We start from the raw sequence: 7,382 nt of genomic DNA on the forward strand, positions 1-7,382 counted from the left end.
TAATATGTCTCTCGGGCATACGAAATACCTTCAATCTCCCACTTGCACGAGAAACATAAGAAATTAATGCAAGTGATGGATACCACCTAACGACCGTCCATCACCCCTAATATGTTATGACTTAGTGCCATTCAATAACATCATCCCTTTCGAGTTCCCATCTCGAATATGATTAGGTGAATTTATCAATATATCCTTTCATCCTAGATGTCATGTTAAATCCAAGAGATACAGAGTGATCACTCTCTTATAGATTTAACTTTATCAGGCCTTAGACATCTGACTCTCAACGAATAAGTGGGATAAATTCCATCTTGACTACATACGTCCTAGACACTACACTTCGTACCATACCTGAAGCCTCCCTTATGAGCTACCTTTTCAGAATAGCGAAGGAAAGAATCAAGGTACGATATTCGGTGAATACCTGAACCCAATATGTGTCTCAGGTCAGAGGATACAATGATATTCTCCTTTACTCAAGATTATATGTGATCAACCACAAAGGCTCCATACAGTAAATCTTGAGAGCGGGTCTTCCAATATTTGTATCCCACAAATATCTATGAACCTTGGTTGCAACCTTGCCCCACATTCATCATTTGAATGTTAACCAATCCAAGTTCATAATAGTCTAGACCTCACACTTGTTCCCACAAATGTGATCAACTACGGAATTTAGAATAATTATTTATTCATGGATAAAATATGCAAAATTGGAACATAACTCAAAATTAAATTAATACCATAATTATATTAATGAGTTTGAACTAATTCGTTCCTTTACAATACATAAAATAGATTATTTCCAATCACTAGAATATCGAAGCCCTAATGCACAAACATGCCCCTCATGTTTGGGCCCATGTAAAAGCTTCGTGAGTGGATCCGCAACATTTTGATCTGTGTGAACTTTGCGAATACATATCTTTCCCTTTTCAACTTCATCCCTTATGTAGTTGAACCTCCGCTCAATGTGACGGGTCTTTTGGTGAGCACGAGGTTCCTTGATTTGAGCAATCGCACCCTCGTTGTCACAAAAGATCTCAAGAGGGTCCTGAATGGAAGGGACCACTCCTAAGTCGTCGATGAATTTCTTCATCCATGCAGCTTCCTGAGCTGCCAGTGAGGCGGCAATGTACTCTGACTCTGTAGTGGATAATGCAACAACCTCCTGTTTCGAACTCTTCCAAGAGACCGCACCACCATTTAACATGAAGACATAACCGGATTGTGATCGAGAGTCATCTCGATCAGTTTGGAAACTCGCGTCCACGTAACCTTTTACAGTGAGTTCCTCCTCACCAGACCCATATATTAGAAACATATCCTTAGTCCTTCTAAGGTATTTCAATATGCTTTTAACAGCAATCCAATGACTATTTCCTGGGTTATTCTGGTATCTACTTGTCAAGCTTAGAGCGCATGACACATCCGGTCTAGTACATATCATTGCATACATGATAGACCCAATAGCAGATGCGTATGGGACTTTCTTCATTCTCTCTTGTTCATCTTTCGTGGTAGGACACTGAGATGAACTGAGAACGGTTCCTCTTTGAATAGGTACCAAACCTTTCTTAGAGTTTTCCATCTTGAACCTTTTCAAGATTTTATCAATGTATGTACTTTGACTTAAACCTATCAATTTCTTGGATCTATTCCTATAGATCCCTATCCCCAATATGTATTGTGCATCTCCAAGATCCTTAATGGAGAAACAACTCTTTAGCCAAGTTTTGACTTCTTGCATTGTGGTAATATCATTCCCAAATAATAATATATCATCCACATATAGCACAAGAAACATTATAGAGCTCCCACTAGCCTTCTTGTATACACAAGCTTCATCACCATTTTTAATGAAGCCAAATTTCTTTGCCTCTTCATTAAAACGATGATTCCACATTCTAGATGCTTGTTTCAATCCGTAGATTGACTTCTTTAACTTGCATACCTTTTTAGGATTTTTCGGATCAACAAAACCTTCAGGCTGTACCATATAGACATCTTCCTCAAGATATCCATTTAGGAAAGCGGTTTTGACATCCATTTGCCATATTTCATAGTCATAGTGAGCAGCAATGGCAAATAATATCCTAATAGACTTTAGCATTGCCACTGGCGAGAAAGTTTCATCATAGTCAACCCCTTGAGTTTGAGTGAAACCTTTTGCTACAAGTCTAGCTTTGTATGTATCCAAGTTTCCATGTATGTCGGTTTTCTTCTTGAAAAGCCATTTGCAATCAACTGGTTTAGAGCAAGGAGGTTGCACAACAAGTTCCCAAACTTGGTTTTCATACATGGATTGCATCTCGGCGTTCATGGCTTCCTGCCATTTGTCTTTATCAATCCTTGATAAAGCATCTTCGTAGTTTGTCGGTTCATCCAAATCAACCGTATGGCAACCATCCACGAGAAAACCATATCTCTCAGGAGGATTACTAATCCTACTAGATCTACGAACGCTCTGTATACCTTGATCATCCACTTGATCATTTTCAACATCCTCATGTTGAGTACTAGTGTCAACCATTTGTGCATCATCAACTTGATCTTGTACCTCTACAAGATCTACTTTCCTTTCACCATCACCTTCCATAAGGAATTTGGTTTCAAGGAATTCCGCCTTTCGAGCAACAAATACATTTTGCTCGGTCGGATCATAGAAATAGTATCCCATATCATCCTTGGGATATCCTATGAAGATACACTTCGTGGATCGAGCATGTAACTTATTAGCTACATGGCGCTTAGGATAAGCTTCACATCCCCATACTTTCAAATATGAAAGAGAAGGAGGTTTTCCAAACCACATCTCATTAGGAGTTCGTTCCACTTTCTTGGTTGGGGCCATATTTAAAATACGAACCGCGAAGCTCAGGCAATAACCCCAAAATGATAGAGGCAACGAGCTTCTTGCCATCATAGATCGAACCATATCCATTAGGGTTCGGTTCCTCCTTTCAGAAACTCCATTAAGTTGGGGTGTTCCGGGTGGAGTAAGTTGTGAGATAATCCCACAACTCCTAAGATGATCTTGAAAGGCATCGCTTAGGTATTCACCTCCTCTATCGGTACGTAGTACCTTAATTGTCTTATTGAGTTGATTTTGTACTTCATTTTGATATTCTTTGAATGCTTCAAACGTTTCGTCCTTGTGTCTTAATAAGTAGACATATCCGAAACGACTAAAGTCATCAATGAAAGTAACAAAGTATCTTTCACCATTCCTTGTCATGGGCTTAAAGGGTCCACACACATCCGAATGTATTAATCCCAATAAGTCTTTAGCCCTTTCATAGGTTCCTTTGAAAGGTGCTTTAGTCATCTTGCCTTGTAAACAAGATTCACATACATCAAACGAATCCATTTCATTTGATTTCAAAAGTCCATTCTTTTGAAGTGTATGCATTCGGTTCTTGTTTATATGGCCAAGGCGACAATGCCATAAATAGGAATCACTCAAATCCCTTTTGAGTTTCTTGGTGCTAGTATGGTATATAGAGCTCGATGATGCGTCATCATGAACCAATTCATAAATTCCATTTGAAGGCGAAGCCTTGAAATAGAATACATTATCTTTAGAAACATGAATATCATCATCAATAAAATTAACATTGTATCCACATTGTTTTAAGCGAGAAATAGAAATAATGTTTCTACACAAATCCGGAGCATACAAAACATTTTCTAAAATAAGCTCCAATCCGCTTGGAAGCTTCAAAACAAAATCTCCTTGAGCTTTAACATGCACCTTTGCACCATTGCCCATATAGAGACTTGATGTTCCCGCCTTATGATCACTTCTTTTGAACCCCTGCAAAGAATTGCAAATATGAGTTCCACATCCCGTGTCTAATACCCATGTATTAGAAGAAGTAATATTAAGCTCAATATATACCATATATATATTACCTGAGGTTTGCCCCGCATCCCTCTTGTCCTTCAACTCCTTAAGATAGACCGGACAGTTTCGCTTCCAATGACCCATCTCACGTCAACCGAAACATGGGTCTTCCTTGGGGTTTGCCTTTTCCGCAACCTTTTGCTTTTTGTTCTTGTTCTTGGTTGGGGTAACCATCTTCCCCTTCCCTTTGCCTTGATAGGTGGGTCCTTTTCTCTTAGCCACCTTTGGCTTAGAGGTGTTACCTTTGGACCCATCTTGATCGATTGCTAACACGGGTAAAGCCCTTTTACCCATGCTAGTTTCCGCCGTTCTAAGTATACCGTGAAGCTCACCTATGCTCTTATCCATCCCATTAATATTGTAATTAATTACAAATTGATCAAACCTTTTTGATAGGGAGTTAAGGATAAGATCGGTGGCTAACTCATTTGATATGTTTAGGTTAAGACGGTTAGCACGATCAATAAGGCTTTTCATCTTAAGCACATAAGATGATACCGATTGGGTATCGTCCATACGACAAGCATGTAGCGCCCGAACGGTCTCGAAACGCTCGACACGCGCTTGTTGAAGGAACATCTCCTTCAATTGCGTTATCATGTCGTATGCACTATGATGCTCAAAATCCTTTTGGAGTTCGGGAATCATAGTCCCAAGCATTAGGCATGAGACTTGAAGGGAGTCGTGGCAATACTTATCGTAAAAGGCCATTGCCTCCACATCATCCTCATCCGGTTGATCGGGAATGGGGTCCTCAAGTACATACGCTTTATCCTCTTATTTGAAGACAATCCGAAGATTGCGGAACCAATCCATAAAGTTGGTATGATTGAGTTTGTCTTTCTCTAAGAGAGACCTTAATGATAGGTGGTTTAGGTTAAGTTGTGCGTTTTGCATGTTGTTGTTGTTGTTATTAGCGGCCATCTACAAAATTAACAAAGTTCATTTTAGTATCGATTTTAAATTTAATAAACAACACCCTTTTATAATTAATTGTTTTATTAAATATTAGAATCCAACGGTAAATCAAATTTCGATTAGGTGACCTTTATCCCGTTATTTGATTTAGCTAGGTAGTCATTTATATGACAATTGCAATCCTTTTGCAACTTCTAAATTATGGGATCATGCAATCCTTTTGCATGGCATATTTATCCCATCAATGCCTATTTGTTCCTCATGCTTCGGTGACCCTAAGTTCATGATTTCCATATCAAGTCGTCCTACTTGTGTAAACTTGTAAAATTAACATACAAGTGGTTAGGTGCCCTTTATCCCACAAGCATGCGAATTTTACCTTAACCATATTAGTTAGTTCATAATGGTTAGGTGACCTTTATCCCATTATGAGTTCACTACTATGTTCAAGTGTTCCTACAAAAGGATGGCGTTTAACTTGTTTGCCTTGTTTTAGTTAAGGGATTTTAAGTTTTCATAAATTCTAGTTTAAGAAAACATTTGCCATACACCAACATGCATTTGGTGTATAGTTCATTATGAAAAGCCAATTTATTACCTTTTAAATAAACCATTTTATTTAGTTCTAATAACCAATTATTAGTGTCCTTATGTTGTTCCAATTTAACCATTTAAATTGTCGTTTTTGCATGTTGTTAATAATGTCTAATTTAACCAATTAAATTTTAGTTTTATTTGTTGTTAACTTGTGTGATTAACTTGTAGCATACAAACATACAATCCACAATCATACAATAAACAACCAAGCATGCAAAATAAAAGTCCACAATCATGCCAAAGTGGTAAACACTTGTTTAGCCAAAACAAGTGTTACCTAAAGGGTTAAAATCACAAAGTAGGAGATTAACAAATCTCCCACTAACTCTTGCATCCTTATGCTTCATCTTGTAATCTTCTTGAATCTTCACTTTTCTTTTTACAAAATATATAACCTAATACATTTTTTCTAGAAAAGGAAATTACAACCTAATCTATTTTACATACCAAATAAAATAAATTACATCATAAAATTACAAGATTATTACAAACCAAATGAACGAATTTACAAGCATCAAAATACAACCAAATCACACACAAATCCAACCACAAGGTCAAGGCATGATTGTGAACCAAAACAACAACAAATCTTGGCCAAACTTGAAGCTCCAAAACCCATTTGGAACCCCATATTTTCGGCAAAAATATAACCCCCACCCAAAACCCAAAATTTTTACTTTCTAGTTTTATGCATGTTACTAGATTGTAAAGAAAATGGGTTTACAAGCCAAATACAAGAAGCATATTTCTATGACTTTTGCTCTAGATACCATTGTTGGAATTCATTATATTAACAAGTTTTATGTAGAGCATGTCAAAACCAATTTGAACATAAAGCGGAAGCATATTAATGTAAACAAATTAATATAAAGTTTAACACTTTTAAACATGAATTCCAAAATCATATCAAGTCTAGAAAATATGCTTATAAAGTAAAAGAGCTAGTAAGAGGGTTATACCTACTCCAAGCTAGGTAGTAAATGATGAAGATGATGATGAAGAATAGAGCTTCAAATGGATGAAACCTCAAGTAGTTATACCCCAAACTTATGCACCAACACCTTAGCTTTAGTTAGGATTTTATTTACACTTGAATACAAGCTTAAAAAAAAAGAAATGAACTCCTCTATCACCACCAAAGGCCACGGCCTGGACAGCAAGTATAGAGGGAAAAGATGCAGTTTTTTTTGCTTGTTATTTTGATGTGAATGTGCATGTGTTTTGGTCTCCAAGATGTGCTAGACATATACTTGTGAAAATGGAAAGGATTGACCAAAAGATGGAATCTTTTTGCATGTGTGTTGAAGTCCCAATGCCACTTCTATATCTATTAAATAAAAGAGTTTTATTTTATAAAATTAAATTTTATAAAACCTCCATTTTATTTATTATGTATGTGTACATTATTTATAAATGTATTTTACAAATATGTAACATAACATAATCAATTATTTAGCCCATAAATAATTAAACACATTTTATATAAATTATTCCATAATTTATATACACATCAAGTAATATTTCAGAAAACCATTTTTCTTAAGGTTCAAGTGTCGCGTATTTAATCAACGATCCAACCGCTAAGATCAAATACGAATAAGGTGTCGGTAAGTTTGTTATTGGGTATGACCCGACTTGGATCATAACATGTTAGCCACATTAATTTAATATGTCTCTCGGGCATACGAAATACCTTCAAATAGATCAATCGAGTCTTTATGAGATTCAATCTTCCACTATCCTATGTCTAGTTCTCAATGATTGACAATTTGTTCTTATTTATAAATCACTTTACCATTTTCCGAATATTGTTAAAATGGAAAGATTTCTCAAATCAACGTGGGCCTTTCAACAGAGACTTGTAATCATAATTCAATATATCTGATAATTCAATCATTTGATCTTATCTTCTAATTCCATTGATAAACATTTTGAAACAGATACAATCATGTAAAGT

The sequence above is a fragment of the Rutidosis leptorrhynchoides genome, chromosome 10 (genome assembly GCF_046630445.1).
Source record: "Rutidosis leptorrhynchoides isolate AG116_Rl617_1_P2 chromosome 10, CSIRO_AGI_Rlap_v1, whole genome shotgun sequence".
In the NCBI taxonomy this organism is placed as follows: Eukaryota; Viridiplantae; Streptophyta; class Magnoliopsida; order Asterales; family Asteraceae; genus Rutidosis; species Rutidosis leptorrhynchoides.